Raw genomic sequence first — 25,490 nt, 5'->3', positions numbered from 1 at the left:
TAATTGTTCAAACTGTATCATTTCGCCTGTAATTAAAAACAGTCATCAAATTACTCTTGGAAAATCCTAGGCTTTGGAACCAGGTGGATGTGGATATTTTTAAAAAAAATTTTTTAATGTTTATTTTTGAGAGAGAGAGACAGAGAGAGAGAGCAAGCAGGGGAGGGGCAGAAAGAGAAGGAGACACAGAATCTGAAGCAGGCCCCAAACTGTCAGTTCACAGCTGGATATGGGCCTTGAACTCACCAGCTGTGAGATCAAGACCTGAGCTGGAAGTCTGATGCTTAACTGACTGAGCCATCCAGGTGCCCTTGGTGGATGTGGATTTAAATTCTAACTCTGGCACTTACTTAACTGGGGGACTTTGGGCAGGTCCCATAAGCCCTCTGAACCTTGGAGACTTTCTCATCTATACAAAACAGGTAACAACATGTTATAACAGATCAGGGTGTAGGGTAAACTTTTAGTGCACAGTAATACCCCTCCCTTACAACTCTTCTTTGCTCTGTCATGCCTGTCTTCAACTTCCATTTTCAACATAGTAATATAAAGTCTCCTATTCCATGAATATGTATTCACAGATTAAAAAACAAATCTCCCCAACTCAGAACGGGATTTAGGTCATTAGAGGTCCTCAATTCTACACCCATGAAATCAGTGAAGGGAACTCAACAAAATTCTGATTTTTCCCATGATTATTATTTTGATGCTTTTAATAAAACATTAAATAGCAAATCCTTTTTAGGTTTCTTTCATCTTTGGGGTCTTTGCTTTGCTGGTACCCTAAACACTTGCTTAAACTGCCTGCTGTGTAATCCAGCACTGCCTCAAATATTGCATTATTTTCTTCTAGAATTACAGAGAAAGAGACAAAAGGTATATAAGGAAAAGAGGAAGTTAACACTTAGGAAACATGAGTGGTGCTTACTAAATGCTCCATAAAAGTCTTCTTTTGACCTTCTTTCTTGGTTTTTAACATTTAGACAGTATTAATTTATTCCCTATTATGAAAGATAAGGACTTGGCACATTTAGACTATCTCCCTCTCCCTTATCCCATTTTTAAGTTTATGATTTTTATTCTTCTATTATGTACATTTATAATATTAAATAATATTGGTCCCTCATTATCAGATAGTGTGTCTTGACTCTTAATCCTCAAAACAACTGTAGTTGATATGTATATTACCTTCCTTTCTTTGATAAGGAAATTGAGGTCCAAAGGTTAAGTAGCTAATAACTGGTAGAACTGGGATTTGAACATTTACAAGATAAAGGAAAGGTAAGAAAAACATACATACATACATATCTCCCCAAGTAAGTGAATACATTCGTCAGAAGATAATCACAAATGGGAAAAAAAGGGGACCCTACTTGCTGTAATTAAACCATTGTTTCTTTTGAGTACAGTACACTGCTTTCCACTGTCAAAGGTTTGTTTGATAGGCAGAAGTGTAATAGACCCACTGTAACTGTACCATTTTTTGAAATTGCGTGGCTGCAATGACTAAGTGTGTGAGTGACTTTCATATTAGTAAGATTTTTTTGAAATTGCATTAATAGGTACCTTTTATTTTGCTTTACATTCATTTACTATTTATTTTTTGCAAAATATCCACAGTATAGATTTGAGAACCAGTAGCTGAACTTGAAATACTACTTCCTATATACTAGTTTTATTTTGCTTTATGCTAAGTAAGTGGCTGCCACCTGTTTACTGTTGCTCAGAAGGAAAAAAAAAAGATAGTCATGGGTTTTTTTGGCAAAATTAAGTTTTATACAGAAATGGCAGTCATATCTTTATACGTACAAAGTCAGCAAGAATTTAATTTTGTAATTAAGTGTCATGTTCTTAGATGAACATAATATGAACAAGTCATTATCCAATATCAACAAATCGACATCTTTTCCTCATAGTTGTGAATTTTGATGAAATCAATGGGAAGTAGAAGCTTCTGTGCACCTAATTAACTTTAGAGAATGTTTTCTCACCTTGATTCCTAGTGAATGGGCCATTGGCATTCTAATAACTTCATGATCAAATTTTGGCTCATTACTCAAATATTGTACATATGAACACCGCATGTGTCTAGGTCTTTACACATCGTTAGCATTCATGTATGACTTTAGCAAGTCGACTGTGTTCTCTTGCAAGAAATAAAAAAATAATGACACCTTTTTGGCATGAAGTATTTTATGATTTTTCATGGGAAGAGTACTCAGATACAGTTGTCAAGAATGAACACTTGAACTTCCCTGTTTTGTGAAGTAATAGTTTAAATGTCTGTTTATCTTGTCTTGGCCAGACAGAGGGAACTCAAGCACAAGGATTATATATAAACTAGTTGGAGACCCCGAGATTAACTATAGTGAGGAAATTAGGTATCGAGTGCTTAGTAGGCAGGTGCTCCATCCACATAAGTTATTTTAACTCTCACTGCTGTCTCTCAAGTTATCAATATCCCTAGTTTACAGATGAGGGAACTGAAGCTCAAAGAGGATCAGAGACTTGCTTGTGATGTTTTACCACCTTATATTTCCTTGAAGGGCTGATGAGTAAAAATGTCTGTAATAATTTCATAGCAGATTGGAAATCTTTACTGCAAAACCCTTTGTGGAAAAGCATACATAAGCCTCTTGATTTATCCTCAAATCTGGTAATACTGAAAGTGTTTCATTAACTAGTAGGAACGTTTGAACTGGAAAATCCTCAGCAATGCATAGACTGCAAAAAAAAAGAAAAAGAAAAGAAAAGAAAAAAACCAAGCAGTTGGGGTTAAGTTTAATAAAAGAACACAGAAGGCCTTTTCCTTAATAAAACAGTATTTCAATAATGGTTTCAAATTGTTAAACCACACACCAGGTATTTCATTTTCCCTCTTGATCCAACTCTGAAAATAAGGTCAGAACTCAATAATTTTCTGTAATTAAATGAAAGCATGTTTTGGGTAATAGAAGTTCAAAATCCTTCCTATATGAACATAATTATACTCTTTAAAAATACATTTTCATTCATATTAATAAAATTAGAGTTCCTGGGATAGGATTAATTGAACAGGTGAAGCCAGCTATGATTGATTGGTTGAATTGATTGATTGATTGATTGATTGGCTGGTTTCAAGTATGCTCCATGCCCAGCTCAGAGCCCAACTCGGGGCTTGAATTCATGCCTGAGATCAAGACCTCTAAGCGGAAATCAAGAGTCAAATGCTTAACCAACTGAGCCACTCAGGCACCCCTATGATTTATTTATTTAATTGTGAATACTATTTATGTGTACATGCATATGCACATACATCAAGGAATCCATGTACTATCATCATTTGTCACATGTTGGTAATATTTTCAAGTCTGTACAATTATTTGAGTATTATAGAGGAACATAACAAGCTATATGTGGTGAGATAAACCTTAAGAAAAACAAACAAAAAACAACCACATAGAAAATTAAAATGAAGTCCAGTAGAAGGTGGTTCTGTGGGAGCTTCAAGCTTGTTAACTGGAAAGTATTTTCTGACTGTATGTCTGTACAAGACTTTCTAAGCCAGCAGTGTCAGAGGAAAAGATAATAGGAGCCACCTATAAAATTTTACATTTTCTAGTAGCTACATTTGAAAAAAAAGAAAACAAGTAAAATTAAATAATGTATTTTACTTAACCAAATATAGATCCAAAATATTCTTTCAACATGTAATCAACATAAAAATTATTAATGCAATATTTTACTATTAAATCTGGTATTTTAGCTTTATTTCAAGTATTCAGGAGGTACATGGGGTTAGTGGCTACTGTACAGAAAACAGGTCAAATCTTGCTGAATTACACAGAGTTCCTAGGGATTTATTTTGGGATCTGGACATTGATACAACTAGGAAGGACAATTTATTTATTTTTAAAATTTTTTTAAAGTTTATTATTTTAAGAGAGAGAGAGAGAGAGAGAAAGAGAGAGAGTGAGTCCCAGGCAGTCTCTACACTGTTAGGGCAGAGCCTGACCTGGGGCTTGAACTCACAAACTGTGAGTTCAATGAGCCACCCAGGTGCCCCAGGAAGGACAATTTAACTGCAACAGGGAGTTTAATCAGGTGTTTGACCATCTTGTGGGTTCCCTAAAATCTAAAACCTCTCCTGCTTTGTAAACTAACTTACACCACTGATGAAAGTAAACAGCTGTGAAATATTGTCAGTATATATATCACACAGTTTAGAATGGCATCTTCTGTGTTCCCCTTTCCTAACTAAATCTGATTTGTGTACACTATGAACGTGTTAGGAAAGCTAATGCAAATTTAAATTTTGAGTAAAAAGACAAATCCAGAAAGAGAAGTCTGAGGGGCCTGCCTTGTATTTGTCGCCCTTTTTAAAAAGAGTGTGTGTGTGGGGGGGTACGGTTTTAACGGAAGAAAAGGGAAATAAGGGACAAGTCCTCCTGTCCTTCCTGACTCCTGTGTTTAGCTCTAGTGTTTTAAGGAGGACACTGACAAACTTGTACAAATCACATTAAGAGCAACCAAGGCAATTGTGAAAAGGCTTGAAACCACATCCTGTAAGCAGTAGCGGAAACCATGAGGAATACGGTTTCTGAAGATGGGAAGCTGTGGCTGGGGTAGTCAGTGATAAACAGAAGAGAGAGAGTGACATAGGTGATTAGCTGTATAGGCAAATACTTAAAGGAATGCCACACACAGGCAAAACAAAAAACCAAAATGCTCATGAAAGAGAGGTCAAGTTGGCTGAATACAAATAAGATAGTTCCTAAACATTAAGAAAAATATCTTGGAAGGCAGGCGATTTTCCACTATTGGGGATGGGGGCATTGCAGTATGCCTGTCTTCTCCCAACTCTGAGAACCGATATTTGTCCCAAATATTGAACAGAGAGGCTGTGTGGAGGTTTACTATGTCACTGGCTTTGATGTTACAAGTTCTGTGACTGTATCTCTGCTTAACCTTTAGGAGTTAGGTCACCTTGGGCAAGTCTCTTGGACTGTCTTTGCTTCCTCTAAAAAATGAAAATAACACACTCCATACTGACTTCTGTAATTATTGGCAGGCTTTGCAACCTATAAAATGCCACATAAACCCGTTTCTGTTTCCATGGGATAAGACAAGAAGGCTCCTTAACTAAGCCCTCAAGTTTCTTTTTTCTTCTACCCTTCTACTCTGTTTAGGGTTCTGTCCACACCCAGCTATTCCTGACCCCACCCCTTAGATGCACCTTATCTTACTGCTGCAGTACAGGAAAGACTACTCTGAGCTTAAATGCAGTCTTTTTCTGCCCCAAGGTAGGGCAAAGGGTCAACAGAGTCAAGAAGCAAAACCTGTAAAAGTCACTGTCTACATTTTTCATCCTGCAATCACCATCTCTAAAAACAAGTCAACCGCTGAAAAAGACTCTGATAAATCAATTTCAGCATTGCTCTGCAGAATATTAAATCCTTCATCAGACACCTTTAACCCACATGAAATAATGTATCCATGCAAGTCACCCCCATTCATCTTTTGAAGTTTGCAGCAGCATAATTTGTTTTTGAACTGCGGTCTTTAGAGTTCAGGTCTGGGAGGGGAGACTGAAGTTCCTTTAACTTTTGCTCACAGGTGAACACACAATGTCCCTTCTTTTCTCTAACCTGACGCCCCGCCTCCAGCTCCCTTGTGTGCTCAGGGGAGAGGCTATTGAGGGCACTGACCATGGAGTCAGACTGCTACGGTTCAAATACCAAGTCCGTTACTGTGGGAAGGAGCCTTAATTTATCTGCAAAACAAGGACAATTCCTACTTCAGAGTTGAGGATTAACTAACGCAAATAAAACCCTTGACACGTGATCAGCCGACAATAAGTGGAGCTATCAGTATTATCTTCTCGGCCCTACCATCGACGGAAAGCCGGAGGCAACACCTAAGTTTTAGTCTTGGCGACCCCCCCAGACCAGCAAAAATTTAAGCCCTCAAACTGTCGTTCTGGAAGTTTTAATAGTGGTGAACCTGCTGACTCGCAATCCAGCCAAACCGCGTAGTAGGCTGACTCTTCGGATTGCCTCGTGGATATTCCACGGCACTTGAAGTCCAGCGCGAAGCTGCGGAAAGGATTTAAAACAGGACATCTGGGACTTAACAGCGTAAATATACGGACCGCACAACACCCGGCAGGACTCAGAGCCACACGCCGAAGGGCGTGACCTTAGGAGAACACGCCGGAGGGGCGTGGCTCTACCCGCGAGGGCGCGCGCGCTCCGGGGTGGGTGCTTCTCGGCACGCACCAAGGGGCGGATCCCCCTCACGCGCTGCGTGGACTCCGGATCCTACAGCTGGCCTCGTCACTTTGCGCATGTGTAACTTTTGGGGGGCGGGCGGGTCGTAGAACGCGGAATTTCTGGGAAAAGGGGGCGAATGGGATGGGGAGAGCCGAGAAATGCCTGCGGGAGGGCGGGACGGAAGGCGGAAGAGTTGAAATCAGCTGACCGGGTCTCGTGACAGCCTGGGCGGTGGCGACGCAGGCGTATTGGAGCACGGTCGCTGAAAGCCTGAGTGAAGATGGCGGCCTCCAGAGTGAGCCTCTGAGAGGCAGAGGGAGGAGGCGGAGGGGGCGGGGAGGCCGCGCCGCCGCGGCACCAGGAACCCGCGGCAGCGGAGCTACAGGGCCCCGACCGGGGAAAGGGGAAGTGGTGAGGCGGAGGAGGCCGGGGTGCACCTCATCTCACTCCGGACGCGGAGCCGGCGGCGGGAGGAGCTCGGGCTGGAGCCTCTCCAGCCTTCCGCGAAGGTAAACCGCTCTGGGCACCGGCCTCTGGGGGCTCTTTCTTACCCCCTTCTCACGCCACGGATACTTGAGGGGCCGAGGACAGGAAAAAGAGGGGTGGTGTCTTGGCCTTCAGCTGCTAAGGAAAGCAGATTACCCTCCCCCAAGGCTGCTGGTCTGGTTCCTCCCGTCGGATCCCCCGTGTCTAAGTGACAGTCTCCCAGGGTGCTGCCTTGTTCAACCCCACCACTCTTTTTTGGCTTGGTTTTTCGTTTTCTACCCACCGTGGCCCCCCAGATCCCCTCTGTACAGCCTTACCCCCACACACCCCTGACTCCCTTCTGGACTCCGCCCTCGGGATTCCCTTCCAGCCCTCTAGTCTGAACACACTTTCTGCTGGATGCCGGCAACTCTCGTTTCCTGGGGTCGGCGACCCCCTTTTCCCCCCACGTCCGGTATAGACTTCTGGACTTTCTTTGCTTAGCTTTGTTTCGTTTTGTTAGGAGATGGGGAGCACCCGCGTTTTTTTTTTCTCCAGTCTCTCCTTTTTCCAAAATCAAGTTTATCCTCTAAGGTTTTTCCTTTTCCTGCAGGGAAGCTTATTTTCAGTGGTCTTCTCCTTCACTGCCGTGATTTTTGCCTTTGAATGTGGCCTTTGGATTAGGTGAAGTAGGACTGAAATGCTCAGTGAACTGGCAGTTGAACGCAGATTTGAGTACACTGAAGAGTGTCTTCCCTTAAACTGCGTTGTTGCAGGGTGTTCAGTTAACCACTCTTGTGTTGAGATTGTTTTATCAGTTGATGTCTTGAGATTGTATCCTTTATCAGTTGTTGGGGGGGACAGTAAAAAAATCTCCCCCTAATGTGGCCATGGTTTCCCAAAGTGATAATTTCCCTTCTCTGCTTTCCCTTTTACCCTGCCGTGATTCCCCTAAAAAAGGAGGGTCTCTCTACCTGATGTTTTTACGTTCTCTATTAAGGACTTTACACTATGTAGGGTTATTTTGAGCCTCTTGGAGTGTAATGTCTTCGGGGGAAAAATTCAGAATATTTCTTCAGGATCTACCCTAGTGATTGTCTTACTGTATTATTATTATTTTTTTTTTACTTTATAGGGCTGATGGATTTCTAGGTTTGAAAATACTGTCTGCAGAGTTTGAGGAAATTACAGTGGTTAGGTTTTGTAGTATATTATCAGTACTCTCTGAGTCTATAGGGGTATGAAATAGGACTTGCCCTAAAAAAATTTATTTATTTATTTATGTATTTAGAAAACTGCTTGTGAGAAACTCCGTATCTGAAAAGGACTTGATTCGTGTTTCTTTGGTTTCTGGAAAGTGCTTTAGTGTTTAAACTGAATGTAGTATATAACCTAAAACCTTGTTAACATTTTAAATGTAATATGAAACAGTATTTAAACAGCTGTATCTCAAACTTGGCTTTTGCTGTTAATATTACAATGGGATATATGTCCTGTTTAGAAAATGTTACACTGTATTCCTAGCTTGAAAACAGGAAATAGAACATATTACGGGAGGAAAAGAGGAGTCAGAGGGTTATTAAGAGATAGGAATGTCAAGAACCTTAAGCTTATAGTCCGGTTCATGGAAAATACCAGCATTTCTATTCCACTGGGAGGCAATGGATATTCCTCTTTTTCTAAAGTGGCAGTAGTAAATAGTCTATAAAATATACGAACACTTTCAGTGCAAAAGTTAAGGAATGATGGGAAGCAGGAGTTATTTTGTAAGAATTTAACTTTACCCACAAATAAATTGAAGCTGGTTGCTAAGTTGGATGTAACAATGCTGGCTTTATTAAATTTGTAGAAAGGTTGATAGTTGAATCTGGTTCTCAATAGATACTAAATTACAGTTGAAAAGAAAAGGACCTGTTTTAACTTAATTTGGCTCAGTTCCTTAACCAATTCTGTTTACACAGGTGATTTTGAGATTTCCATTGCACTTTTCCCCTGCTTCTCTGATTGAGGTACTTAAAATGAGTAAATTAGATGCAAGACTGTGCAGATAAACTGTAACAAAAATTTGGTTGCTAATAGTTTTAGGCCTAAATGTTGACTGTAATGTCTAGCAGGGGTTAAAGGGGAGGTGTTTTGAAAGAAATCCTTTAAGACAGTGTTTCTCAATTTCATTAAACCTAATAAAGACCCCCTTTTTTATTCCAAATAATTTTTAACACCTGCTTTATTGTCCCAAGATAGTTTTTAAATAATACAGCCACCTCTGGCTTTGGTCCTGGGATAAAAAGAAGCTTTGCTCTCACTGTTGCACCAGAAAAGAATGGGACTAACTTTAAATTCATGACTTTTTTTTTTTTTTTTGGAAATCTGTTAAAAAACTGAGGTCACAGAGCAGACTACTAGCCCAGAATTTAAGGAGACAGAGTAGACTTGCATTCAAATTCACCTTCATTGGACACAGCTGGGTATTGGCAAGAAGCGTTGAGCTGAAAGAGCTGACAAATTGATGAAAGCTGAGTATACCTTTTTCCACGCTTTTTCTCCACAAACTCACTGGGCATTCCTAGAAAAGATTGGAAAGAACCTTGGGGAATATCTGTTGTTGGTGCTGACTTAGAGGAGGAAAATAGCAGTTCTCAGGAGGGGCACAAAACTCTGATTCTTTCTCTTTGCTTTTATGGAGCAAAAACCTTAATCTGTGGAGGGAAGGATATCTCTGCTGGCCTTGTTGGTGAGCATTCATTGAGCTGGGGGAAGACCAGAAAAGGGGAAAGAATCTTCTCAGGGAGGGGCACTGAGCTTAAAATTGCTGCCAGTGTGAATAAGATCATACCCCTGAGATCCAGAGATCTAGTGTATGCCTAAGACTGAACCTTAAATGAACCACAAAGACTATCTCCAACCCCCTACCATCATAAGAAGTTTTGAGTAACAAGTAAATGCAGAGTATTACTAGGTGAGGAACTAGATTATGCAAAGAGTACAGCACAAAGGATCAAATAGACATTGCTTTAGTAAACTGTCCCTCACCATGGGCACCAGCTATTCTGCACATTTGAAGCCTGTCGTACACTGAGAATAACCACAGCAACAGCACATCAAACCCAGCCTAACTTCTAAACAGATCACAAACACTGCACTAAAGACCTAGCAAAGACAAGCCCATTTTCAGTTACCAAATTTATTTGCCTCAGTCTCTCTTGTTCTGTACATGTTCAGCTTCCAACCAAAAATTACGAGGCATGCTAAATGGACAAATTTTTTTCTCGAGAAAGCAATTACCAGAAGTACACTTAGATTAACGTAGATGCTATTATCTGATAGGCAGTGTAAAATAACTATAATGTTAAATGTTGAACAGAAAAGTGGACAGTGTGCAAGATGAGATGGGTGGTTTCACCAGATAGAAACTATAAGAAAGAATCAAAAGAAATACTAGAAGTATTAATACACAGTAAAGAAATGAAGAATGCTTTGGGGCTTATCAGAATTGACATAGCCAAGGAAGGAGTCTGTAAACTTACAGATGATAGAAGAAATTACCCAACTGAAACATGAAGTTAAAAAAAAAACACCCAAGAGCTTGGGGATAGTATCGAACATTTTAATATATAATGACTGAAATCACAGAAGAAGAGAGAACAGAGCAGAAGAAATACTGAAATGTTTGAGGAAATAATAGAAAATTTTCCAAAATTAATGTCAGACATCAAACCACAGATCCGGAATCTTAGAGAACACCAAGAAAAATACCCATGCCCCCCAAAAACTCAAAATACACCTTGACATCATATTTAAATTGATGTAAACAAAGGAGAAAGAAAATCTTGAAGGTAGCCAAAGAGAGACCTGTACAGAGAAACAAAGAGTTAAAGTAGAGAGACCATGCAATCAAAAAGACAATTGAGTGACAACTTTAAAGTACTGGAAGAAAAAAAGCAAAAATATTTTTCAACAATGAAGACAAAATACATTCTGAAACAAAAGCCAAGAGGACTCAAAGTGTAATCTTTCCATTTACATGATAGTTGCATTCCTAGAAAATTATACTCATATTAAACTCTGCAAAATGTACTTTGTGATTTATATTTAATACAGAATTAAAATTGGCATTAGTTATAAGTAGGTTTTTATGGATGTGAATGCCCACTTGGATATTTGAAAGTCAACTAAGGGTAGTTCTTCAACCATAGGACTGTCTTATACATTGAGGAGTATCTAGCTCCATTCACTGAATCATAGTACCATAGTTCCCCTATCCCCCTTTATTCACTTTTCACAGTTTGAATTACTCAAGGTCAATAGCAGTCCAGAATCAGATGATCCTCCTGATGTCAGAAGGTCAGTAATAGCTAATGCTATGTTACAGTGCCTGTGTCATTCCCCTCATGTAATCTCATCACATAGGTATTTTATCTCAAATCAGGAGGAGACTGACAGTACAGTAAGATATTTTGAGGGACCATAGTCCCATAACTTATTGCAGCACGTTGTTATAATTGTTCTGTCTTATTATTAGTTATTGTTGTTAATCTGTTACTGTGCCTAACTTCTAAATTAAACTTTATTATAGGTAAATATGTATAAAGACATAGTCAATATAGGATTGGATACTATGTAGTTTCAGGCATCTACTAGGGGTCTTGGAACACATTTCCTATGGGTAAGGGGCAGGGGGACTACTGTAGTGTTTCTAATCATAGTGTCTCATGGGGCAGCATCCTGCCCCAACCATTACTGTAAAATCGTAGTCAGTAGTTTTCAATACATTTTTCTGCTTCAGCAGTTTTCACATGCTCAGCACATGCCAGTCAGTAACATCTCTTGCAGTATGGAATGATTCCTAATTGTGGATACTCCTTTGAGAGTCAGTGATTTAGGGATATTTTTGTAGTAAGTAACTTAAGCCAGCATGGTTGTGATCATCTTTGCTAACTTAGACACAGTTACATTTGCAAAGTACAGTTAAGTATGGTTCACTAAGATGTTTATCAATAAAGATAAACATAATTTGCTAGTAGCTCTTTTCACATGCTCCTAACTTTATTCAACAGCCTGCATATTTGAGTTTTACTTGTACTTTTATGGACTGCTTATAAAGAAGAGTGATCTCTAAAACAACAAAGTTAATTCATTGGGATTTTATAGTTGAAGCATTATAAGTTGCCCTTAGAAGTGACCACACTGCCTAAGCAGTGTTCACATATTTAGCACATGGCCATTGGTAATATCTCTGTGCAGTTGATGAGTAAAAATGTGATACATATTTTTTAAATTTGAGAGAGAGAACGAACATGAGTACCTGTAGGCACCAGCAGGGGAGGGGATAGAGAAGGAGAGAATCCTAAGCAGGCTTTGCACTGTTAGCACGGAGCCTGATGTGGAGCTCACAATCATAGACCGTGAGATCATGACCTGAGCTGAAATCAAGAGTCGACTACTTAACGAACTGAGCCACCCATGTACCCCAAAATTTGATATTTTGATGAACAGATCAAAAATAAAATCCCAAAGCAATCTAAAATAATTACTTATATGTTTTGATTTTGTTAAGAATAGTTGCCAGAACACAATGGAAGGATTGATAAGGTTATGAATATAGGAGATTCCCCCTAATATTTCATAAATCCTATATTATAATATTTACATTTTTTTACATGTTTTTCAGACGTGTATTCCTTAGTCATCTAGTGCTAGGAGGTTTTTCTCTCCCTCAAACTTCTACTTGAGATGCAGAATGTATTTTGGATGTTTATCAAATCTTAGAGTAGTTAAAGCCATTCCCTCGCCCCCAGCCTTAGATCTGCTGGGTTTAATTTTAAAAGTGGAATTTTCCTTTTTTTTTTTTTTTTTTTTTCTTTTCTTTTTTTTAGTTCACTGATAGATTTGGGAGTGTTCTGTAAAATGTGAAGAACTATGGGAGAGTTAGGAATACTAGGGAAATTTCAGAAAGAGCTAAAGGAAGACCTAAATGTTGTTGCTATTTTGTGTTAGGTGAAAGGGAAATTACAGCAGCCTAAATGTGTCTTTTTTTTTTTTTTTTTTTTTTAAGTTTGTATATTTATTTTGTGAGGGGGGAGAGCACAAGCAGGAATGGGGCAGAGGGAATCCCAAGCAGGCTCTGCACTGTCAGTGCAGAGCCCAATGCAAGGCTCAATTTCACCAACCGAGAGATCATGACCTGAGCCACCCAGGTGCCCCAACTCCTTGTCTTTTAATAGTGTATTTGCATATTAGGATGCTTACTATTAAACTTCCTCTAAGATGTATTTGTAATATGCTTAGGTAATTAAACCCCTATTATGCATTTACTGTAGTGATAGAAAAAACAGCAACAAGTTAAACATGGCAATTGAAAGTCTCTTTTACCCATTAGGGTCTACTTAGTGTAACAGCAAGATTATTAAGTACCTGTTTGTGAGCTGAAGAAGAGCTTATTGAACTAGTATGTTTTGTTCTTGCAAAAGCCAGGTTAGCTTCAAAGATAGAAATTATGTCTAAAAATTTTCAAGAATGTGTACAAACTAAAAATATGTAAATGATCAGTGACATTGATTTCACAGTATTTGCTTAAGTGGACATGTTTGCAGTTTTTAGGTGAATATTCAGGGCATTTTTTAAGTTTTGGAAAGGAGAGTCATAATCATGTGTCTTTCTTGGAAAAAAACTTTTTTTTGTTACAACAGATAGAGGTCTGTTTTGTGAAAAGTAAGAATTATTCCCTCAGATGAAATCAGCATACATGTGATTAAAATATAGAGAGCAATTTTTTTCAGTGTTTGATTTATATTGAATAGGAAAGGCCAACAAAATTAACTGCTGTGATATTTATGCTTGCCCTTCCCCTGATTAAGATAATATTAAAAGTGTTCTTTTAGATTTAGGGTTTGCTTTTGAGTTTCCCTTGCCCTTTTATTTCATGAATATATGTCTGGTTTCTAATTGGAAAGGAATGGGTTTTTTTTAAAAATGGGTAGGTGGGGGCGCCTGGGAGGCTCGGTCGGTTAAGCGTCCGACTTCGGCTCAGGTCATGATCTCACGGTCCGTGGGTTCGAGCCCCGTGTCGGGCTCTGTGCTGACAGCTCAGAGCCTGGAGCCTGTTTCAGATTCTGTGTCTCCCTCTCTCTCTGACCCTCCCCCGTTCATGCTCTGTCTCTCTCTGTCTCAAAAATAAATAAACGTTAAAAAAAAAATTTTTTTTTAAAATGGGTAGGTGGATCTTAGATTATTTTAGAAGTATTTAAAAGCTCATTTTGATACATCAGTGCAAAGGTTTCAGTATTGTAACTTTGGGGCAATTATTTGGAGATCTGTTGGTCAGCTGAAATTTGATAATACCACTGGCTTTCTTTGCTAACCACATTTATCTCTGGAGTTAGTGGGTTCTTCAAGTTTAGAAAGCTGAGGTAGGATGTATTCAAACCTTATTTTGTGATCTGTTTAATAAAGATCCCTATACAGTAGGTATTATATAAGTTACATTTACTGCTTTGTTGTTTATTTACAAGGAAATGCTTTTACTTATACTTGTGTTCTATATTAAAACATGAAGCTGAAAATTAAAGATTAAAGTTCATATCTGTTTTCCCCCATACACAGAACATTCTAAGACAATCTAGTTGTAGCTTTTTAATCTGGGTAAAAATTAACATTCTGTTAACTATATTTTGTGCTTGCTTTGGCAGCACATCTACTAAAATTGGAATGTTAAATATATTTTTACCTTTTTTTGAAACTGAACTAGCCACTCATATTTTGAAATCAGTTACAAATAAAACTAGGCCTTTAAGAAGCTAGTATTAAGGGGTTCTCTTTTTGGTTATTACTCAAGATTATTAGCTTTTGCCTTAGCAGTGGTTCTCCTTCTCCCTGCATTTTTAATAGGATATAGCTGTATGAGGAAATATTAAGTTGATAAATTAGTTCCTATCATATGACTATATACCATATTTTCTGGTGTAGTGTTACAATGTAGCAGAAAAATATTTCTCTTATAGGAGAATTTGGTCAGAAAATAAAGGTAAATGCAGTTTCCCTCCCCAAATAAATTTTTCATCTATAGCCAGGTTGAAAGAACTTTACATTACATATTCATATACTCGTCTCCCAAGATTTTCACATTATCATTACTGTACTTTATCATATTTCTATCCATCTTATTTTTTAATGCATTTCAAACAAACTCGTGTTTTTAATTCATTACTTGAAAGCAGAGTTAATTCTTCATTTTACAGACTGGAAGTGGAAAAATTAGTATCTTGCCAGTTCTCTCCCAAGTTGTAATTGCGTAAAAATTACTCTGTTGGTCATGCAAAATGTGTGCGCTTTAAAGGCAGATAGCCTTTATTAAAGCCATTTCCTTAATTTATTCACTAGTGTATCACATAAGAATCCCCAACTTAACAATAGTTTGACCTAAAATTTTTCAACTTTATGATGGTGTGAAAGTGGTATACATTCAGTTGAAATGATACTTTGAATTTTGGTACTTTCTTCAGGCTAGCACTATGTGGTAGCATACTCTCATGATGCTGGGCAGTGGCAGTGAGCCACAGCTCCCAGTCAGCCACACAGTCACAGGGTGAACAACTGATACGCTTACAACCATTTTGTTCTTCACTTTCAGTATGGTATTCAATAAATTACATTGAGATATTCAACACTTAATATAAAATAGGTTTTGTATTAGATGATTTTGCCCAACTGTAGGCTAATACAAGTGTTCTGAGTACATGTAAGGTAGGCTAGGCTGAGCTATGATGTTCGGTAAGTTAGCTGTATTAAATGCATTTTCAGCACATTATGGGCTTATCAGGATGTAACTCCATATGAAGTCAAGGCACAACTATTTTTCTGAGTATACTCATACATGTCTGGCTAAATGAAGTCTCTGTTTTTACTTAAGACTTGCACATAACGTTTAATTTTGCTATGTGTGCAAATTCTTTTGCTTCTAGCTTGGCTGTAATCTGTCTGCTTGGGTGCTGTGGTATCCAGGCGGTTTAACCTGCTCTTTGTTCTTAGTATCAATTTGATGTAGGCTCCTGCTCAGTGTAGACTGTCAGATCCTGTGGTTTTGTGTCACAGTTGTATCTTCTGAAAGATCTTATTTTATTCATAAATGATCTTAAATGGATTGCCAGTTTTTGCTGCCAGTAATAAATTAGAGAATGTTAAGAACATTAAATGTTGTTGGAAAGCATGAAGCAAGGGAACTCATGAATAGGGTGAATCTAGCCAAAATGCCCGTGTTGTCCTGAATTTGACTTTTTAACCCCTGGAAGAACACTTCTCTCAAAATAACAAAATGCAAAGTTGCAAAAAAGCTCTGTTGGTGGTGTAATATTAAGATTTGGAATGAAAACAGGTGAAGCCAACTTGCAAACATTGGAGCCGCTTCCAATGTGATTAAGTTACAAAGGAAATGGAAGCTTGTGTTTTCTCATCAAAAAAAGGGTAGGTCTTTAAGAATTTGAAGAGGGACACTATTGCAGGAATGAAGGAGATGAAATTTAAGCAATAATTGGTTTGAACAATATATTCTTGCTAACTTGAGTAGCATCTCAGCAACTGGCAGGGTAGCAAGTGCTGATGATGCAGCTGCTACCAAGATCTCATCTAACAATTTTTTACATGTTCTTAGTTGGATACCTCAATGCTATTTAGAGAATGTGCCTATAAGTGACTGTTACTGCTATTACCTGGTTGATGCTTGAGGGACTTGATATTAGAAATGTTGCAGATTTTGGGGGGCTTGAGTGATTCAGTCAGTTAAGCATCTGGCTTTGGCTCAGGTCATGATCTCACCTTTTGTGAGTTTGAGCCTGCATCTGGCTCTCTTCTCAGCACAGAGTCCACTTCTGATCTTCGGTCGCCCTCTCTCTGTCCCTCCCATGCACGCTCTGTCTCTCAAAAGTAAATAAACAAAAATTGTTGCAGATTTTCATGACTATTAATGGGAATTATGGTTGCTTATGAGTTTTTGCCTGTGAGCAATAATTTTAGAACCACTTTTAGAGCTTATTAAAGAATCTGTAAATATTAATGGAGAAATATGTAAATATTAAATGCAGCATAAATTATTTTTAGGGAGTGAAGTTCTTTTTTCCAAAAGTTTCTTAAATCATAGTTAACTTGTAAGTATCAAACATAAATTTATTTTTTTTAAGTTTTTATTCATTTTGAGTGATGGTGGGGGGAGGGAAGGGGAGGGGTAGAGGAGAGAGGGACAGAGAATCCCCAACAGGCTCTGTAGGGAATCTGATGCGGGACTCGAACCCATGAACCCATGAGATCATGACCTGAGCTGAAATCAAGAGTTGGTTAAGTGTCGGACTTCGGCTTGGGTCACGATTTCGTGGTTTGTGAGTTCGAGCCTCGCAGTAGGCTCTCTGCTGTCAGTGTAGAGCCTGCTTTGGATCCTCTTGTCTCCCTATCTCTCTGCCCTTCCCCTACGTGTGTGCGCTCTCTCTTTCTCTTTCTCTTTCTCTTTCTCTTTCTCTTTCTCTTTCTCTTTCTCTCTCTCTCTAAAAATAAATATTTAAAAAATAGTTTAAAAATAAAAATATTATGTTGGTTTCATCTAAAATTTCTAACCGATGAAATTCCAAATGTCTAAGAAGGAGGGGGTATTTATAATGTAGTAAGTATCATTGACTTGCAAAATGGTAGTATTTTATAGGACTAAAGTTGCAATAAAGAAAAGCTAAATGTTAGGTTATAGTTGGCTTACGTAATTTTTAAAAATTTCATCTATCGTGGGGTGCCTGTCTCAGTTAAGTGTTGACTTCAGCTCATGTCATGATCTTTTGGTTGGTGGGTTCGAGCCCACCCACCTCCCATCTGTGTCTCCCTCTCTCTCTGCCCCTCCCCTGCTCATACCCTGTCTCTCAAAAATAAATTTTTAAAAAAAGTAAAAAAAAAAAAAAAATTCATCTATCATGATTATCTGGACCTATCATATATTTTTTTCTTTTTTAAAAACCCTTTTAGGTAAGATAAATTGGAAGAGTAAAATAACAATGGATAATAAAATGACACCCTCATATTCCATCCAGATTAAGAAATATATATTCCTTAAAAAAACTTTTTTTTTTTAAATTTGAGAACGAGAGCATGTGTGCACATGTGCAAATGGGGGAGGGACAGAAGGAGAGAGAATCTTATGCAGGCTCCAGGCTCAGTGCTGAGGCCCACAAAGGGCTCCATCCCATCTCCCTGGGATCATGACTTGAGCCAAAGTCAAGAGTCAGATGCTCAACTGACTGAGCCACCCAGGTGTCCCTGTTGCTGTAGTTAATTTTGAATGGGTGGGTGAATACTAATTGATTAAGACAGTAAAACACTGTACTTTTGAAAATAACAATTCCAACTGATATTTGTTGGTAATACACATTAAATAGTACAAGGATTGAAATTAATAGAGAAAAGACTTAGGATCAAGTAATTTAATAACACCTTAAGAGATACAGGACCCTGGAAGCCTGAAAGAGAGAGAATTCTAGAAAGATAAATATTTCATATCTAGTACAGTACTATTTATTATTTAAAGTACAGTAATAACTATTATGATTGCAGTTAATATTTTTGAGTGCTTATTCTGAGCCAGCCATCACATTCTCCCCTTTATTTGAGTTATCTAATTTAGTCTGCACTAAAGCTCTTTGTTAACGATGCTTTTCTCTCCCTTTCATAGATGAACCTTGATTCCGAGAAGTTAGGAAGCTTTTTTCAAAGTTCTGCAGCCTGTAAATGGCAGTTATTACTAATATGTCTTTAGCCATAAGCAGTATTTTAAAAATTCACCACCCTTACTTACCTTGGTGATAGATTAAGTATTAAAACTAGTGTGTATACAGGGGTGCCTGGGTGGCTCAGTCAGTTAAACCTTCAGCTTTTTGGCTCAGGTCATGATCTTGCAGCTAGTTGGCTCGAGTCTCCTGTCAGGCTCTGTGCTGGCAGCTCAGAGCCTGGAGCCTGCTTCTGATTGTGTGTCTCCCTTTCTTTCTGCCCCACCCCTGCTCGGTGCGCACAGTGCACACTCTATCTCTCTCAAAAATAAATATTAAAAAACATTAAAAAAAAACTAGTGTGTATATTAATGTAGCTTGTGCTAGCCATTAGTTATGTTGATTGTGGTCTGGTATCTCTGCTACAGGGAAGTATTTGAAGGTTGTGTTACCAGATTAAATCATCACTTGAACACTACTTGGAAGACCCCAAGACTTGCACTCACTCATTTTCTAGTGGTTCTCTTGAAGGTGTTCCAAGTCTCACTTTGAATGATACATAATACAGAATTTCTTATCCCGTTTCTTCTGCATTTTCCTGATATTTGTGTATTGCCATTGTCTACTAATGAGTTATCTGTGCGTCTAGAAGTATTCTCATGGTCTGAAAGAGTGCTGTTTCCAGACCAGTTGCCTTCATTAGATGAAATGACTGTGTCACAAAGTGATTGAGGCTTTATGGAGAATATAAAATAGATTGACTTGAAAATTTGGAGATTAATATTATGCTGTTGGAAAGTAGGTCCTAGCCTCAGATCTCATTAATCTGGCTATATATTTTTTTAATGTTTATTTATTTGAGAGAGAGAGAGAGAGAGAGAGAGAGCGCACGAGCCAGAGAGAGGGAGACACAGAATCTGAAGCAGGCTCCAGGCTCTGAGCTGTCAGCACAGAGCCCAACACGGAGCTCAAACCAAGAACCATGAGAATATGACCTGAGCTGAAGTCAGACGCCCAACCTGCTGAGCCACCCAGGTGCCCCTAATCTGGCTATTTTAAAAGTTCAATGTTCGTTAAAAGAATATTTTTGAGCTCCTTAAAGACTATCGTGGAATCATATATTGGTAGCAGATTTCTGTTATCTTATGTTCGTCTTGAACCCTTTGTTTAAAAAGTTTTTTTAAAGCTTATCTATAGGCAGAAATTTTTGAAAGTTTATTTTTAGATGGTAGAGTATTTCAGCCTTGGAGCCTTCCTTTTTCTTTTATTTATTTTGTCCTGTGTTGAGTATGGTAGTTTGTTTTATTGTTTGAAATTGTGTGAAGATAATAATTGGAACTCGTTCTAAGTTAATCCTGGAATGTGCTGTCAAATGATAAATCTGTAGTTACATGGTCAGAATGAATTTATTTTGATTTCCTAAACTTGAGGGAAGGTATTATTATTGAGGTTAAATACATGGAGTGTAGAGTTAAGCAGATTGAGTCCAAAGTCTGGCCTAACTACTTATTTACTTACCAGCTGTGTGACCTTGGGGAAGTGATATAAATTCTCTAACTCAGTTTTCTTGTCAATAAAATGGGGATCATCCTACCTGTACCATGGTAGAGGACAAAATGAGGTAGATAAATGCATAGGGCCTGGCTCACTAAAGCATAAGGAATATGCAGTAAACCCAGGTTTTGCATAATTTCAGGACGTGTTCTAAATCTTTTTATTAGGGTCACCATGCCTCCCCAATTTCAGTATAATCTTTACTAAGGGCTCAAAAAAGCATTATCCTGATTTCCATTATGAGGCTATGCAGACACTAGTAATAAATAGCATTGAATTATTCCATTATTTCTGGGGTTGACTTGGCTACTTAGGTGAGTGTCTCCTCCCTCTCTTAACTCTCAGATATACCTCTGCCTATATATATATTTAACATGGCTAAAGCAAGCTTTTTAGAGAGAGTAATTATCTTTTATAAAGGGCACTTCATTTTACTAGCCTTTTTTGGTGGTTGTTACTCAGGATTAAAGCAGTTATCACTTACTGCTTCCTAAAATATTAGAGATAATGGTCCGGTGTGCTGATTTTGGCCATAGGAACTTCTGACGTCCAGAGAGATGAGTACTTTTAAAATCTTACATTGTATTTTTCTGTCAGCATAGTTACCTACATCAGTATTTCTTCTGTCAGGTCAGGTGGTCAATAGTTTAAAATTTTCTTAAATTTTATCGTGGTAAGAACACTTAACATGAGATCTGTCCTCATAACAGGTTTCTAAGTGTATGGTACTGTATTGTTAACTGTAGGCACCATGCTGTACAGCAGATCTCTAGAATTTAATCATCTCGCATAACTGAAACTTTATACCTGTTGATTAGCACCTCCCCATTTCTCCCACACTCCATTTCCTGGTTGTGTCTAAGAATTTGACTAGTTTAGATAACTCATGATACTGCGTGGAGTCATGCAGTATTTGTCCTGCTGTGACTGACTTCACTTAGCATAATGTCCCCCAGAATTCACTCATGTCATATATTGCAGGATTTCCTTCTTTTTCAAGGCTGAATAATATCCCATTGTTTGTGTATGCCACATTTTCTTAATCCATTCACCTGTTGATAGACTTGAGGTTGTTTCCACATCTTGGCTTTTACAAGTAATGCTACAATGAACATGGGAGTGTTGGCTCTTCAAGATGCTAATTTTAATTTCAGTTCTTTTGGATAAATACCTGGAAGTTTGAATCATGGATCCTTTGGTAGTTCTGTTTTTAATTTTTTAGAAACTTCCATACTATTTTTCATACTGCCTACACCATTTTACATTTCCACCAACAGTGTATAAAAGTTCAGTTTCTTTACATCCTTGCTAAAATTGTCTTTGGAGTTTGTTCTGATAATAGCCATTGTAACAGGTGTGAGTTTAAATCTCATGCTTTTGAGTTGCATTTCTCTGATAGTGACATTGAACATCTTTTCATATACCTGTTGGCCATTTGTATATCTTCCAGTAGTTTACTTTTAATATGTTAGGTCTTCTCTCCCTTTTTCCTTTTATCTATCCTAACCTAAGAACTCTCTGGATTGAGTTGGCTATTTAGGTATCTCATCACTTTCATCACTATCAAGTTCATATGTCTCCAGAAGGTTGTAGGTAAACCTTCTTGATGTAAACTTGTTTTAATTCCTCTCCTAAAAGATCTGTTTGAGTTACATATTCCCCCCCAAGTCAGCAATACTTATGAAATCATTCTTAAGGTTTTTTTGTTGCTTGTTTTTTTTTTTTTTTTTTTCCTGGGTTATGCTCTGAGTTTTTTTGGCGGGGGGGCTGTCATTTTTTTTTTTATTAAATTAAAAATTTTTATGTTTTTATTTATTTTTGAGAGACAGAGCACGAGTGGGGGAGGCACAGAGAGAGAGACATACACAGAATTCAAAGCAGGCTCTAGGCTCTAGGCCCCAGGCTCCAGGCCCCAAGCTGTCAGCACAGAGCCCCACGTGAGGCTCAAACTCATGAGCCATGAGATCATGACTTGAGCCAAACTTGGGTGCTCAACTTACTGAGCCACCTAGGCGCCCTTTCATTAAAATTTTTTTAGTGTTTATTTTTGAGAGAGAAAGAAAGAATGGGGGAGGGGCAGAGAGTGAGGGAGACACAGAATCCGAAGCAGGCTCCAGGCTTGAGGCTCCAAGCTGTCAGCACAGAGCCCGATGCAAGGTTCGAATTCACAAATCATGAGATCTTGACTTGAGCCAAAGTTGGATGCTTAACCAACTGAGCCACCCAGGCATTGGGGGTTATCATTTTAAAGTCTATTATTTTTCTCTCACTTCCATTTTAAATTTAAAGTCCCGACGGAAGATGGCGGCGTAGGAGGACGCGGGGCTCACAGCGCGTCCTGCCGATCACTTAGATTCCACCTACACCTGCCTAAAGAACCCAGAAAACCGCCAGAGGATTAGCAGAAGGGAGTCTCCGGAGTCAAGCACAGACTAGAGGCCCACGGAAGAGGGTAGGAAGGGCGGCGAGGCGGTGCGCGCTCCACGGACTGGCGGGAGGGAGCCGGTGCGGAGGGGCGGCTCGCCGGCCAAGCAGAGCCCCCGAGTCTGGCTGGCAAAAGCGGAGGGGCCGGACAGACTGTGTTCCGACAGCAAGCGCGACTTAGCGTCTGGGAGGTCATAAGTTAACAGCTCTGCTCGGAAAGCGGGAAGGCTGGAGGACAAAGGGAGGGAGAGCTGCTGAGCCCCCGGACGGCAGAGCTCAGCTTGGCGGGGAACAAAGGTGCCAGCGCCATCTCCCCCGCCCATCCCCCAGCCAAAATCCCAAAGGGAACCAGTTCCTGCCAGGGAACTTGCTCGCTCCGCGCAAACACCCAACTCTGTGCTTCTGCGGAGCCAAACCTCCGGCAGCGGATCTGACTCCCTCCCGCTGCCACAGGGCTCCTCCTGAAGTGGATCACCTAAGGAGAAGCGAGCTAAGCCTGCCCCTCCAGCCCCCGTGCACCTTGCCTACCCACCCCAGCTAATACGCCAGATCCCCAGCAACACAAGCCTGGCAGTGTGCAAGTAGCCCAGACGGGACACGCCACCCCACAGTGAATCCCGCCCCTAGGAGAGGGGAAGAGAAGGCACACACCAGTCTGACTGTGGCCCCAGCAGTGGGCTGGGGGCAGACATCGGGTCGGACTGCGGCCCCGCCCACTAACTCCAGTTATACACCACAGCACAGGGGAAGTGCCCTGCAGGTCCTCACCACGCCAGGGACTCTCCAAAATGACCAAACGGAAGAATTCCCCTCAGAAGAATCTCCAGGAAATAACAACAGCTAATGAACTGATCAAAAAGGATTTAAATAATATAACAGAAAGTGAATTTAGAATAATAGTCATAAAATTAATCGCTGGGCTTGAAAACAGTATACAGGACAGCAGAGAATCTCTTGCCACAAAGATCGAGGGACTAAGGAACAGTCACGAGGAGCTGAAAAACGCTTTAAACGAAATGCAAAACAAAATGGAAGCCACGATAGCTCGGCTTGAAGAGGCAGAGGAGAGAATAGGTGAACTAGAAGATAAAGTTATGGAAAAAGAGGAAGCTGAAAGAAAGAGAGATAAAAAAATCCAGGAGTATGAGGGGAAAATTAGAGAACTAAGTGATACACTAAAAAGAAATAATATATGCATAATTGGTATCCCAGAGGAGGAAGAGAGAGGGAAAGGTGCTGAAGGGGTACTTGAACAAATTATAGCTGAGAACTTCCCTGAACTGGGGAAGGAAAAAGGCATTGAAATCCAAGAGGCACAGAGAACTCCCTTCAGACGTAACTTGAATCGATCTTCTGCACGACATATCATAGTGAAACTGGCAAAATACAAGGATAAAGAGAAAATTCTGAAAGCAGCAAGGGATAAACGTGCCCTCACATATAAAGGGAGACCTATAAGACTCGTGACTGATCTCTCCTTTGAAACTTGGCAGGCCAGAAAGGCTTGGCACGATATCTACAGTGTGCTAAACAGAAAAAATATGCAGCCGAGAATCCTTTATCCAGCAAGTCTGTCATTTAGAAGGAGAGATAAAGGTCTTCCCAAACAAACAAAAACTGAAGGATTTGTCACCACGAAACCAGCCCTACAAGAGATCCTAAGGGGGATCCTGTGAGACAAAGTACCAGAGACATCACTACAAGCATAAAACATACAGACATCACAATGACTCTAAACCCATATCTTTCTATAATAACACTGAATGTAAATGGATTAAATGCGCCAACTAAAAGACATAGGGTATCAGAATGGATAAAAAAACAAGACCCATCTATTTGCTGTCTACAAGAGACTCATTTTAGATCTGAGGACACCTTTAGATTGAGAGTGAGGGGATGGAGAACTATCTATCATGCTCCTGGAAGCCAAAAGAAAGCTGGAGTAGCCATACTTCTATCAGACAAACTAGACTTTAAATTAAAGGCTGTAACAAGAGATGAAGAAGGGCATTATATAATAATCACAGGGTCTATCCACCAGGAAGAGCTAACTATTATAAATGTCTATGCGCCAAATACCCGAGCCCCCAGATATATAAAACAATTACTCATAAACATAAGCAACCTTATTGATAAGAATGTGGTCATTGCAGGGGACTTTAACACCCCACTTACAGAAATGGATAGATCATCTAGACACACAGTCAATAAAGAAACAAGGGCCCTGAATGATACATTGGATCAGATGGACTTGACAGATATATTTAGAACTCTGCATCCCAAAGCAACAGAATATACTTTCTTCTCGAGTGCACATGGAACATTCTCCAAGATAGATCATATACTGGGTCACAAAACAGCCCTTCATAAGTTTACAAGAATTGAAATTATACCATGCATACTTTCAGACCACAATGCTATGAAGCTTGAAATCAACCACAGGAAAAAGTCTGGAAAACCTCCAAAAGCATGGAGGTTAAAGAACACCCTACTAACGAATGAGTGGGTCAACCAGGCAATTAGAGAAGAAATTAAAATATATATGGAAACAAACGAAAATGAAAATACAACAATCCAAACGCTTTGGGATGCAGCGAAGGCAGTCCTGAGAGGAAAATACATTGCAATCCAGGCCTATCTCAAGAAACAAGAAAAATCCCAAATACAAAACCTAACAGCACACCTAAAGGAAATAGAAGCAGAACAGCAAAGGCAGCCTAAACCCAGCAGAAGAAGAGAAATAATAAAGATCAGAGCAGAAATAAACAATATAGAATCTAAAAAAACTGTAGAGCAGATCAACGAAACCAAGAGTTGGTTTTTTGAAAAAATAAACAAAATTGACAAACCTCTAGCCAGGCTTCTCAAAAAGAAAAGGGAGATGACCCAAATAGATAAAATCATGAATGAAAATGGAATGATTACAACCAATCCCTCAGAGATACAAACAATTATCAGGGAATACTATGAAAAATTATATGCCAGCAAATTGGACAACCTGGAAGAAATGGACAAATTTCTAAACACCCACACTCTTCCAAAACTCAATCAGGAGGAAATAGAAAGC

At 39.2% G+C, this 25,490-nt stretch overlaps 1 protein-coding gene across 2 annotated transcripts in view; it reads left to right on the top strand.

The window, feature by feature from the left end:
* Positions 1 to 6,533: 6,533 nt before the first annotated feature.
* DNAJC13 (DnaJ heat shock protein family (Hsp40) member C13) overlaps positions 6,534 to 25,490 on the top strand; it is a 132,405-nt gene continuing 113,448 nt past the window's right edge. For both annotated transcript variants that reach the window (XM_078432334.2, XM_060638667.3), the window contains exon 1: positions 6,534 to 6,760. The gene's annotated coding sequence lies outside the window, so the exon portion shown is untranslated. The remainder of the gene's footprint in view (positions 6,761 to 25,490) is intronic.

The sequence above is a fragment of the Panthera onca genome, chromosome C2 (assembly GCF_046562875.1).
Source record: "Panthera onca isolate mPanOnc1 chromosome C2, mPanOnc1 haplotype 2, whole genome shotgun sequence".
NCBI classification, from domain to species: domain Eukaryota; kingdom Metazoa; phylum Chordata; class Mammalia; order Carnivora; family Felidae; genus Panthera; species Panthera onca.
The sequence above is the reverse complement of the archived record's forward strand: the minus strand, read 5'-3'. Positions and strand labels throughout refer to the sequence as shown.